We start from the raw sequence: 14716 nt of genomic DNA, 5'->3' as shown, positions 1-14716 counted from the left end.
GACTTAGATCCAGACCAGGGGTCTAGGAAAACAAGAAAATTACTATGGGGTCCCTATTTCTAGGGGAAATGGGGTGTGCATTATGAAACCACAAAAAAAGCCCAAACAAAAAGGAAGAAATGAAAAAGGCATTTCTTCATGAGCAAACATCCTTCTAGAATGTATCAACCAACAACTAAGTTTAAACACCTTGAATAGCTTTCAAGTTCCTTGGTAATCAAAATTTCAGAATCTCAGGTCTTCAAGTTCAATGTGTTCTCAATGTATTCATTCCCTTTGATGTTTCAAGGTGCAAACTTATCATTAGTCTTTAGCAACTCAGAAACAATCTTTTGCTCCACCAATCTATCCATCTAGAATCTTTGTAGATCATGTGTATCATTCACTATCTGACCAGATGAGAGAATTTTTTCATAAGGATTCTTTAACGAGTTATCACTTTCTACATTTCAGGTCTCAAGCAATCCTTTAACTTTTGCTTCATAGAGCTCGCATGTTTCCATTTGATTCTTCCATGAAGTGATTGGATAAATACTAGATAGCCATTTTGGAGTGTTTATCTCTATTGATAGATTTTTTTTCTTAGACCTTTTCAGAATCTTTCATTCTTAACACCATCTCTCTTTTTTGTTTTCTTTCTATACCCTTACCATGCTTAGACTGTGTGGCCAAGGCATCGATGTTGTTTTTGAGATTATTTTAAATTTGATTATATTAATTAATGGGTGCATGAGCCTTTACGTGACTTAAAAAAAATGAAATAAGAAGTAGATAAGAAGAAGGAAGTTGTCAGATGATGTAGGATTCTATGGAGATGCCAAAAATAGAAGCTCAACCTTCTCTAGATGTTTGTAGGAGTTAAATGCTGTCAGAATGCATTTTTAGTGCATGGAAAGCTCTAAATTTGGAACTAGCAGTTAACCATTGGTGAACCTCTGACTTCTTCAAAAACAATTGGTGCACCTTTGGAGAAGCACACCTTGCACACCTTAGTGATAGGTCCAAAAAATGCAAAATTTTCCCAAGTGTCAAAATTGAAATTCTAGCTTCTAGGATTTCTCCCCCTTCATACCAAAGTATGTCTAGATATTTTCTCTTGAATTTCTCTATGATCTCCATCACTTGGGTTGCATCTGGAGAACCCAAAGCATCACACTTATCCTTTACTATTTTTGATAATTTCCCACTTATATGCGAGTCTCCACAAAGTCTTCTAGATTTACATCCAATTCCAACAATGCCTCCTCTATCTTAAATGCTTGTGTAATATCTTCCTTGGCCAAAGCTTTTGCATAAATTTCTCAAAACTGTTTGACAATTGTTTGCATAGGCAAGAGTTTGTCCCTTGACTCATCTTCAAAAATGTCAAGGCAAGCATCACTATAATTCTTCTTAGCTTCCAAAGTTTGCTCTTGGGTTTGATCCCTGATCTTATGAATATCCACATGTAATGTTTCCATTACATTATTATCAGCAACAATCTTCTCGATCCAATCATATATCTTCATCCAATTCATCCCCCATATATACATCCATGGGCATACAATACCTCTGGCCCTTTATTGACTATAATTCTTGAAGGACCTTACCCCAAGTAGGTACCTCATCCATTAATCCAAAATCTTGGTTCAATATAGCAACTAGCTTATCTGCGCTAGTTTACATATGGTGCAATAGTTTAAGGTTTTCCTTTATTATCTGCACACCCTTTTCCTCAAAACTTTCCCATCATAGCTGACATGCCTTCAAAAATGGATCCAATTGTATACCTATGTTCTCCTTCCTATCAAGTTGCACACCTAGAGTTTCCTCATGATGATCAGGGTCCAAAGGACCAACCACTCCATGCAAATAGCCTCTTAGAAGCTCATTTAATTTTTAGAGCCTCAACAATTCAGACTCATCATGTTCTAGGTGGTTAAACACTTCTTTAATTCCTATAGTAACCAATAATTTAGCTGCATCCACAATGGGCTTTCCCAACAAGACCTCTTTAATCTAATAATGTTTTGGGGTTAGATCTTTAGTATCTATATGTAGAGGAGGTGACAATATGAGTGAACAAGTCCCAATTTTGGTTCTTCATAATAAAGCCCAATGTTCGTGCATCACCTGTAGGTAGTTTAGGTTTTTTGAGGGCTTCAACTAATTCTTTCATTCCCTCCTCTTCACTATAATACAATTGCCTTTTATGCCTAACCATCACCTCTTTCTTCAACTAGCTTGGAGTAGTTCCCATCAAAGACATATACTTAGTTGAAGAGGGGGTTTGTACCACTAGACCCTTTCCCTTATCGCTCCTCTCCAGAGTCTTCTCTTTTTGTGAGAGGTCTACATGAGGCATTCCTATGTCTACTAAAGCCAAACTCCCAACCTCTGTATCTTGAGAAGTTTATTGAGGTTCTTCATATATTTCTCTTTCTTTCGATATCTCATTGGCGGGTCTTTTTTGTGGCTCTTCTTCCTACCTAGCTTGTACTTGTGCTTCATTAACATGAGGGAGAGGAGTGGCTGAATCTTTATCCGAGAAAGATAAGTCTTGACTTGGTGATGGTGGGGCACCTAGAGGTCCTTGTTGAAAATGTGGCAATTGACTCCAATCTTCTTGCAAAGGCTGATTCATTGGTGTATCCCTTATCTTTTTTCCTATGAGTTCAGTACCTACAATCATGAAATTAAAATTTGACATTTTAAATACATCTATTTTTTGATCCTCTTGTTCATCAATCCATTGTTGCTGATCATCCTCCAAAATTATAACCTGAATAGGTTGTGTAGGAATAGATGGCAGCATTAGAGTGGAACTCCTCTATCCTGCCTTAATAGCCCTAGCTAGATGGGCTCTTTGACTTAAGGGAAGGTTATCCTCTTCTTTAGGAGTGGTTTTTGGGACTAAAGGAATAGGAATAACCTCTCTTTGCGGTTTTTGTCTTTTAGTCCTTTTGATAGGAGTTTTAGTATTAGCTCTCTTAGGAGATAATAGAGAGGATTCTTCCTCTTGAACTTATAGGGATAGCTCTTTTTTTTCTTCTTTAGGTCCTTGTCCAGGTTCCAATGGTGGCAGTTGTGGATTATCCTAAGTTTGAGTGGCTTCTACATTTTTGAGCTCTTGGTTCTCAAGTGCTTGAGTTGGTTCCTAGGCTTGAGTCCCTTTAAATTTAGGCTCAACTTGCTAAGGATAATTTCTTTTCCTTTTCTAATTTAAAGTATCCAACTTCCCTATCATGCTAATACACCATTTTTGACCTTATTGGAGATTGGGTCCAACTTGAATGACCTCTTAATCTATTCCTTGGTCAACTAGATGATATGCCTTACCCTATAATTGATATCTTCATTTTCTTCTCTATCAATTTCTACATTCATAACCAACTGATTGTATATCTTACCTCGATTATATAGGATATCCAAGACATCTGAAATGTCTTGTTGAACAACGTTCAATGGGACCTTTATTTTCAAGGCACTGCTTGCCAAATAAAGAGTCATCCTACAATAATCCCTTATCTAGATATCGTAGTCATCTAATACATTTATCCAATGATCCTCTATGGCATCTTCATGTTTAAATTGTTTTCCTGCCAAGTATTGAACTCTACCAATATTGTCAAAACATGGACGAGGGGAGTTATAGTCCTCCAAGGGTACCTGATCTCATTCTAAATCAAAAGTCATGATATTCTACTTTTTCTTGAATCCAAACAGAGACCTATGGTGATGGGTCATACCCAAGTCTTCTTTTGCTACTTCCTCACTCTATCATATGTAGATGAGAGTTATCTTGCAATCTCTAGCAAAATGAGTCTATCACATGGATACCTAGGGAGCTTCTTAGGATTTACAATTGTACCCACCACCCTTAGGTAGGTGAATGTCTTAAACAAGATATAGTAGGCACTTATTTCTACAATTCTTGCCGCTACCTCTTCTGACATTCTTTTTGCATAATCTCACGCAATGAACTAGATGATTACAAAAATGAAAGCATCATTCACTATTCTATATTCTTTTTTGTGATCCGAGAGCTTCTTCTTTACTAGCTAAGGATATACCGCATAAGGCCATGCATTAACATCTTGCATGCTTCCCCTCTTAAATAATCTTGTACCTGATCCCATTCTAAATCAAAAGTCATGATATCCTACTTCTGCTTGACTCCAAACAAAGACCTATGGTGATGGGTCATACCCAAGTCTTCTTATGCTACTTCCTTACTCTATCATTTGTAGATGAGAGTTATCTTGCAATCTCCAACAAAATGAGTCTATCACATGGATACCTAGGGAGCTTCTTAGGATTTATAGCTGTACCTACCTTAGGTAGGTGAATGTCTTAAACAAGATGTAGTAGGTGCCTATTTCTACAATTCTTTCTGCTACCTCTTCTGACATTCTTTTTGCATAATCTCCCACAATGAACTAGATGATTACAAAAATGAAAGCATCATTCACTATTCTATATTCTTTGTTTTGATCCGAGAGCTTCTTCATTACTAGCTAAGGGTATACCGCATAAGGCCATGCATTAACATCTTGCATGCTTCCCCTCTTAAATAATGGTTCTTGCCACTAACAATATGCCAAATAAGATGTCATATAAAACTTTAGATCATTTTTGACCACCACCAGCTATTCATATAAATTCTCACTAAAAATTGTGGCCCAATCATTTGGCATTTTAGCCATTTTGATGGTCTCGATGAAATGTACCATTCAGATGTGTAAGTGCCCTACTGCTGGTAATCCCATGATCCTGCTCAGGAGCACTATGGAGTATTTGATATCATCCTTCATATAACCTCTTTTTATATCAACTTTTCTTTCTCTTCATCCCATAGGTGTTCTATCAATTAGATATGATGATTGAATGATTTCAGTAGCCTTCTGCTCATTGCCCCTATACAACGTTTCTACTTGATGATAAGTTAACCTAATGTATTGATCCATCCTTGTAGTGCCTACCCTCGTTCACATCTTCTCTGGACATATTATTGCTATTGTTATCAGACTTTGATGGACTAGTTTATATAGATGGATTAGTGGTATTGTTTTGACACTATCAGACATTATATTATGGATTCAGTTATCATGTGATGAGATCATTTAGACTATATATTTCATGTATGTATGATGATCACTATATTGTTTCCAGTTATTGCTGATGATTAGTTAGATGGTTGTTTATCTTATGTGCTTTATTATGGATACTTACCCCATACTTGCATGTGTATGGTGTGCGTGTTTTCTTATTGTATGGCATTTCTGATGTGGTTAAGGAAGGGAGTCGTAGTCACCTGCTTAGTCGGGATCTACACGATGCACCACTTCCTGCCATTGCCTGTTTAGCTTAGCACTATATATATATATTTTTTGTATGTACATGCATGGCTTTTTCTACAGGTTGCAGGTACCAAGTATCGACTTCCCTGAATTGCCAGGATGAGCGTACCCTATTATACTATCTCAATGATAAGAGAGGGGAGATAAATTCTCAAGTCCAAATCTCGAACCCTAAAACCATTTGTCCTAGTGAGTTACGACAAGTATCTGAGTTGAGTACCCACTGAATGTGTTGGATGACATATTTTGTGATTTTTAATCTTTTAGACTAATTTGGTATGAATTGTTCTATGATGGGTTTTCATATTTTATCATGAAGGTCCATGGTGAATTTTCTATTAACTAAGTTTTAATAAATAGATTTAATTAACCAATTAATTATTTGAGAGATTAAATATCATGATTTTGATATTTTGATTATTAATTAAAGGAGAATTAAATTAAAAGAAAATTAGAAATTAAAATAAATAATAAATTATAAAATATTAATTAATTAATAAACAAATATTAATAATAAAAGTTATAAAAAAAATTATTTAAATAAAAGTATGAAGATTAAAGTGGCAGTTATAAATATTTAAATGAAAATTAATTTAAAAGTTATTGGAGTTATAAGTTTGCATGGGAAATAATGCAGTTCCCTATTTTTCATGTGTCAACACCACGGGGGTTAGTGCATCAATTAAGCACATGGTGTCTACAACCTTAGGGCTTATCTAAAAGGCTGGAAATAGGTCCATGCTTAGTTGGCGATATCTTCTAGCTGATTCTAGAAGCATTCTAGGGTTATCCGAAAGCTCTTTATATTCGAGCATTCCTTAATAGCTTAGGGAGAGCGGGGACATAGCGTGGATAGTATGGTTAGCATGGAGAATAGTTGAGGCATTGGAGGATTCGGGAAAATTCTGAAGAAGGGAAGCTTGCTCTGCGGGTTGTCTGAGGATAAGCGAGTTTAGCATCAGAATCCGAGTAGATTCTTGTGATTTCATTATGATACTTCTGCATCTTGCTTTTCCCTGTCTTCTTCGTATTTTCCATATGTCTTCATTGTGCATTTTCAATTTGGGGCAATTAAGTTTTATTTAAGAATTCTATATGTTTAGATCTGAAAATAATATGGACTAGGGTTGCAAATTCATGGACAAATCCATTAGAATTAGTCATCAGAGAAATTCTTAAGAGAACAAGTTCATAGAGAGGTTCTGATAATGAAAGCTTGTAATTTTATAAACAATCTGAGATTCTGTATATTATATATATATATATATATATATATATATATATATATATATATATATATATATATATACATAAACCTTGTTATATATATATACATATATATATATATATATACATATATATATATATATATACATATATATATATATATATATATATATATATATGATATGTATTTATATAATGGTATCCTTATTATGGCAGAATCGCAACTTGTTAAATTGCGCTGCGATTGTTTGATTTCATAAAAACTTATGCATATTGGGTGGGGGTGGAAGTCGCACCCCGTACCCATGTATTTATGGGGCACGCGGTACCTGCTGCATAGTGTACCTGCGATTGCATTGGTCGCAGGGTACCCGCGGCAATGGTCGCCACAGTGACAGCCGACGGTACATCGATTCAACTCTGGTCTAAGGAAACCTTGTTAATTCGATTTCCTTTATGAATCGGATTTAATAAAATTCGGTTCCGTATTTTATAAAATGCAAAAAAAAAAATATTAAGTATTATATTATATATGTACGTATGTATATGTTTAAATATATATATATATATATATGTATATATGTAATAAATATATTTATTAAAAGATTTGAAGTTGTTAATAAAAGATTTATAAATTCATCTCTTTTTAATGATGAATAGTTTTGTAATTTTATAGTTTTAACTATGAGGAATTAATAGTTTAAGATCATAAGATAAATGAAGCATATGAAAGTTTGGTTAGTGGAAACATCTTTTAAATGTTATAATTGGGGAACTAAAGTTTAGAGGGAATTTTTAATCCATCCAAAAAAAAAATAATACATGGAAAAACGTAGGAAAATGTTCTTGGAATACAAAAACTGAGATTATGCATATGAATTCAAATTTGAAAACTTAGCAAACCAAAAACATGTGTTTACATTGTGTATTCATCATGCTAATGTTTTGGGTTTTGGGTTGACTAGTGTTGACCAGTATAGGACGTCTACCAGAGGCTTAGGGGTTATGTGAATGTGATGTCTTGATGATGTTTTCATTCGATCTTTATAAACCCAACCATGATTATGTGATGGAATGCTCTATGAATTGGTTGTAAATACTGTTTGTTATAGTTGAGATTTCTTATGTCTGGAACCCTTGACTTAACCATTATTTTGGTCATCGATCAGTTATCCTTGGATATATTCTAGTCGCCATGATGGGACTAATATGTGGATTTATTATTGATGATGTCATGATGTGACATGTTTTGACTCAACCATTTTGGAGTCTTCGATGAGTATTATTTTGAGATATATTTTGGTTATTGAGAACCAATGGATATTTTGATTATCAGTGATACTTCAGTTGCCAATAGAGAGCTGTTGTGTTCATGATTTTCTATGGATCTTGCTCATGGTGATTTGATGCTTTTATGCATATTTAATGATTTTTAATCATGGATATTTTTTGATTCCTTATTATGGTGATTTTGTGGACTTTCTTTATGATTATGATACCATGAGCATTAGGGTAGGATATTTGCATGTAGTGTCGGGAAGTGGCTTGCAATGGGGGCCGGGGCCCTAAGAGGCTGCCAGGGTAACTCATTGTAAGTTGGTTAATAAGTGATAACATTCACACACTTAATACTAACTGAATGAATCTAAAAAGATAAGAGTTTTGGTTCTCGCCCATGCCTTGAGTGCTTGTATAGGCTAGGATGGGAGTAGAGAGAACGCATGGTTGCGACCTTGCATTCCATAGTATGCCTTGTCAATATGAAAGGATACTAGTGGCCGCATGAGATCTGTATGGACCTGTGGAGTTTAGCTAACTGCCAGGGTAACTTGTACGAGATAAATGCGATGACACTTTCTCACTTGCATAGTAGGTTCCTACATGTCATTGTGTGCCTCTGGGAAGTAGATGTCTGTTTTGTGTTTGGAACCTTTGAGTTAGTATACTTTTAGGATTCTTGGACTTTAGAGTCGTGTGCTATGTGGTTTTGATAATCTATTTTGGGACTTGAGATTATCTCCTCAGCACGGTGGGAGTGGACCACTTAGGTACCACGCGGTCGGGTGGTAGTGTATTTTCCACTCTTATCATTTGAGATTCGTTGAGACTTTGTGGATAATGCCTCCTTCATGATGGTGGATATGTATCCTTTCATTGATGATTAGCATATGTTAGATGATGATATCTTATGCTTTACTTTTTATGTTAGTAGGATGTTAGGAGTGGCATTCCTGCTATGATAATACCGATGACCTCTTCGGTGCTTGGAATGTTACGCACGGAGGGATGGCTAGGATCCACGATGGTCTAATGATGCTATTAACGGTTGGGAGGAACCGTGCACTTAGTTTATTTATTTGATCTTTCTGATAGATGTAAATGGCTTTTATGATGATGTATCATGAGTATCATGTGATGTATCATTGTTAGAATAGGATGATGTACTTTATTCTACATGTGTATATTCTTTTAAGCCTTCATACCCTGTGACATGTACAGTGGATGAATGAGCAGGTGGATATGTAATAATTGAACATTGGACTTATCATATTATTTCATGTGGATGTTGTACTAGATGGATTCATGTAAGTAATTCATGTTAAGGGGATCTTAAGAATGTAATCTGTTGTATATGTTAAGTTTACTCTTTAGATGGACATTGCTATTGCTTCCGTTATTGTGCATAAGTTGTAAGTGGTAATTACTTTAAAAAAAAAAAATGCTACCAAATTACTTTAAAATTCTTTTAAATTTGATAACCACTTGCATTCCTCTTTAATGAACCTTTTGAATACTCCCATGCCAAACAATGATCTTAAGAATTCCTTGAAAAGACCTTTTGTTTGAACTAATAAGTTTAAGATTGTCCCTCACTACTGTCAACCTTGATTCAAAAGCACCTAGATAGTTAATTCTTTAAATTTTTGAAGTGTTGAGAGCTATTGATCTGCAACTTTGATTTCATGACTATAAGTCCTTTATGACTATAGGTAATATCCTCCTCCAGTTGGTAGAATATACATATCATTTGAATGTTTTGGAAAAGAAATACCTCTTCTTCAAAGTCAAAACCACAAGAAAATGGTTTATGAAATATGTCAAGATAAAATCTTGATTGCACCTAACCCTTGGATTGACACAAATTTGAAAATAAACACACATATAAAAACAAACACACTTGCAAAAAATAAACACACAAATTGAAAGAAAATGCACTTGCAGAAATAAACACACAAGAGAAAAGTATTTTTTTATAGCTTTTAGGCGTCAAAGTAATGTTTCAAGAACTAACCATTGATTGGAAATGGAACCAATTCCCCTTATAAGGAACTTAGCCTAAAAGTATTTTCTCCTAGAATTTCTGTGATCTAATAAGGGCCAATCCACAAGTGTTGAAACTTAGTATGGCTGCTCAACTTTTCTTTCTCTTTGTCTTGTAAAAGAACAAGATCAGATATTATGAAAGATTTAATCGTGCCTCTCTTGTTGAACCACCCTCTAATGACAACCTAATGTTTCACCATATGTTCTAAAGTAGTTGTCCATTTCTCATCCATTTCCAAGAGGTTCATTAGTTTGATATGAACCTTGTCAGCATCTTTGATGTACCCACTCATGAATTTAAAAATAGGAATCTTGAGGTTAAGTGTAAACACTGGCTTTTGTTCATAGATGAGTAGATATGGGGATGTCCCAAAAGCATTTTTTACCCTAACTCAGTTTTTCCACAAGGCATATTTGAGCTGAGTATGCCAATCTCTATGATTTTTCTTCAGCAAATGTCTTATTACTGTGATCAATTTTTTATTGATGGACTCTGATACACCATTTCCTTGGGGATAGTAATTCGAAGAGAACTTGATTATAACTTGATTTTCCAATGCCCACTGGGTAAGGAATATTGATGCAAAGGCTGACCTGTTATTGCAAAAAAGGAAGAATGGCATCCCAAATCTAGTAACAATGTGCTCTTCCAAGAAATCAGTGACTGTTTTAGTAGTACAAATTTTGAAAGTTTCTACTTCTGTCTAGCACACACAATAATTGATAGCTATGAGAATAAAAGTTTGTCCAATTGATGATGGTGGGTTTACTAGACCAATAAAGTCTAGTCCCCACTTTGCATAGGGGCACACCCCAAACATTGGTTGTAATGGCATAGCAGGATGTCTTTCTCTATTAGCAGTAGTTTGACAAATGTGGCAAGTATGCACATGTTCAAAAGTATCCTTGAAGATCGTAGGCCAAAAATAACCTGATCTTAAAATCATATGGGTCATTGCCTCTATTGAACCATGTCTTGTACCATACGTATATTGAAATTGTTCCAAAACCTCCTTCACTTCTTCTCGTCCCAAACATTTTAGATAATTTCCTTCATAGTCCTTTTTGTAAAATTTTCTATCATGCAACATGTAGGATTCCCACTTCATTTTGAGACCCCTACATTGTGAACTATTCATCCAATTTGGGTACTGAGTTTGTGAAAGATAGTAAACAATATCCTGATACCACACATCTATTATTATACCTTGATCAATATGAACTTGAGATACTATAAGCTTCTTTTGATGTTCCACATCAACTTCATTAGCAAATCAAAATTTCTTCTCATCCTCGATCTAGTTATTAGTTATCATTTTTTATAATCCTTGTCCTCTTACCAACTTCATAGGTTGAATCTCTAAATCAAAATCTTGCAAGATTGCCTTTCATTTTCCTTGTCTTTCACCCAATTCATTTTGCATAAACAACGACTTAACTATAGGATTGGGCACAATTTCATACACCTTGCTCCTAAGTATATAATGGCATAATTTCTTTACTGCTTTTATCAAAGCAGAAGACTATTTATCAAGATTAGAATAGTTTAAGCCAACATTTTTCAGAGGGTAACTCATAAAAGCAATGGGCCTTTCATCCTCTTTATCTTTCTTCTGCATAAGAATCCAAACACATAAATGTTATTAAGAAAAAGAGTATATTTTGAAAGGTAGTCCATAATCCAGACTCACAAGCACTGGGGCCATGGAAATGGCCACTTTGATACCCTTAAATGATTTCTTAATTTTTGCAACCCATTTTCTTTTCACTCCTTTTTTGAGTAAATCATTAAGGGGACTATAGTGCCTCTCCCATTTGATTTTAGTAAGTCATCTTGATGGATGCAACCTTGATGATCTTGCTTGGTGAGGGATCATGTTTGGGAACATGAGTGGTTTACACCCTTGAGGTGATTGGATTTATGTTACTGTATCAGTTTCTCTGATTATGCTTATGGTTGATTTATGAGATTATGATCTGTTAGATGGTTCACTAAGTTTTGTGCTAGTGGTTACTAGAATTGATGTGGTATCATGATGTTGTTCTGTGATACCCTAAGATGTATGCAAAGATTACACTATGTACTATAATCGTGCTACATTGGACTAGGTTCTTGTAGCAGTGGTTAGTCATGTTTATGACTATGTTTGCTTATGTGTTTAAGTTCCTTTTCATGTTGTTTTTACAACCATTACTAAATTCTTAAATAATTAGAAATGAATTGTCCATGTTGGATTCTTTGGTTATCTGCTGCAAATATTTACATTGTTATATTTGATCTGAGAGATATTGGTTACTCATGTTATGTTTTACGTTTGAGATGACCTGAGGGTCAGATGTTATACATTGATTTCAATATCATAGATGTTAGACTACTATGTTGTCCAGTTGATCATATTTGCATAATGATGCCATTTTAAGATGACAATATGTTTTATGATGATATTTGGTTATTCGGTATTTGGACATATCTCTAATTATGTTATGTGTTGGAATTAATACTATGAAAATTTACTTCATTCTTGCTTTGATATGCCTCATGCGAACATGAGTGATGTAAATGGATTATTTTGGTATAATTGAATAAATGGTTAAATTAGGTTATTTATTTCATTTATTTCTTTGGCTATGTTATTATATGAAATTGTACTTGATCATGTTGTTTAGTGTGCAAGATTTATATCCCAAGCAGTAACACATGGAGTTAGTGATTCAGTCATTCATATTTTACCAATGTCATCCTTGGATGGTTGACATATCTTATTTATATGACTAAATTAAAACTTTTTGTGATTTTATTAAATTCAGACCCATTTTCATTATGTGATTAGACTCGTGAGTGTGTCTGTGCATTTAAAGGTTCACATTGTCATGAAGGTTGTTAAGGAAATTCTGTGATTTTGGAGCTTTCAAGCTTTATTTTATTTTATTTTAATTTATGGAAGCTTTTTCATAGATGAATTCCTATTACTAGGACTAACCTATTTTTGTTTGGGTCGATTAGGGGTTTAACTGGGTTGGCTGGTTATTTTCCCTAATCGATTATTCACTTGAAAAGTGAATAAGTATTGAAGAAGTAATTTAATTCCTCACTTCTCAATTTTGAATTAGAAAGTTTGAGATTAAAACTCAAAATCCTCTTCATGAGGATTCATTGTTTTGTTCATTTAAGGAGCTATAGGAATGGAATCATCGTGAGGTTGGTCTCATTGGATCCAGCTTGGGGAGACCTTGGATTGCCGCAATTTTTGGCTACTTATGTGGGCTTTTTATTTTATGGCTCAAATTCTCATTTTGCCCTTTTGGCTGTGAGGTAGGGCTCTCCCATTTTAATTTTTTTGCTCTATTTTAGATTCTATTTTTGGTAGCCATTTGTTAGGAGGTTGAGAACTAGTGTTCCCCTTCATTTTCATATGCTGGCTCTACTGGGTTGGGCGGGTATGAGCATTTCCCTATTTTCTAAGATGAGGGTTTGGGGTTTTGCACAATTGTGCTAGTTGTTTTTACATACAGACTCCAAACCTAGATTTTATTTGATAATTGGGGCTTTTTTACCCTAAGAACAAATGGGTTTTAATTTTGAAGTTTTTGAGTTTTGAGGTTTTTCACCTTGTTTTGCATGTCACCATGTTTTCTTAGGTTAACTTGGCATGATGTTGGTTGTGGACTTGAATTATCTGTAGGATGTAACTCAGACCATCATTACACTTTTTATGTTGCATTGGGATGCATGCCACATCTATACTCCTGACTTTGTGTTCGGTTGAGTGATTTTATACCTGGTGTTATTGTTTCTTTTGGACCCTTGTTATTGTTTTGTGAACACTAGGATTCGTGTAGAATCTATATTCTTGGACTGAGGCCAATTGAGTGCATTCATGATGTTTAGTCTTGTCGCATCATTGAGATTTGTGTATAGTCCATACTCTCAGATTGAGGTTGATTGAGTGAGTTCATGATGTACGGTTTTATTGTTTTTGGGATTCATGTAGAATCCATCCTCTCGAGTCTATTTTTAGTTGAGTGTATTTTTGTATTGTGTTCTCATCTAGTCCTTGTGTGATGATCTTCATGATAGTTGTGCACCACACATGAGCATGTGCGCGTGCATTTTTTGGGTGACTTGCGAGGCTTGATCTTCTGTGGTACTTCTAGGAGTTATGATCATTGGGGTTAAGTTGGAAATATGCATGCCTACAAGAACTCATCATTGGATGAGCACGGGTAGCATATGGAGGGGGCTTTTATCTCATAGCCTGGCGATCATGGCACCATAGGTTGGCAGAGGAAGTTTTAATTAAGTGATAACTAAATAAAATATTTTTGGTAAAAAAACTTAAGATAATTAAAAGGTTTAGGATGTGCTCCTTCTGTTGGGAAGTTTGAGCTGCCAATACTTGCTTGGGCTTGTCAATGCCAAGTGACTCTACATGATGTTAGCCCCTACTTAGTAGCCCATTAAGTGCTTAACCAGACCTGTAGTTTATGTATTGTCTCATGATCTTGGTTTCAGTCATCGTTACTGTCTGGTGTGAGTGTTAGCCATGGACGTTGTGCTTTATATGTGTTTGTGATTGGATCATTATCTCCATCAGCAAGGCAAAAGTGGACTTACAATTTTCACGTGGTTGGGAGGAGTAGCTACCTATACCACTACTAGGGACCGATGTACAGAGATGGCCTATTGTCCTAGTGTGAGTGTTGCTAGATTTTTTCACTTGGTACTTCAATTTTTGGAATATGCTTTCTTGTGACTTATGCTTTCATTGGAATGTTTGGTTATGATGTTTAGATGATGCTAGTTTAGTTGATGCATTCCTATATTA

The sequence above is a fragment of the Cupressus sempervirens genome, chromosome 8, assembly GCF_028749045.1.
Source record: "Cupressus sempervirens isolate cs-2001-9-10 chromosome 8, ASM2874904v1, whole genome shotgun sequence".
Classification (NCBI taxonomy): Eukaryota; Viridiplantae; Streptophyta; class Pinopsida; order Cupressales; family Cupressaceae; genus Cupressus; species Cupressus sempervirens.
Note: the sequence above shows the minus strand (reverse complement) of the source record.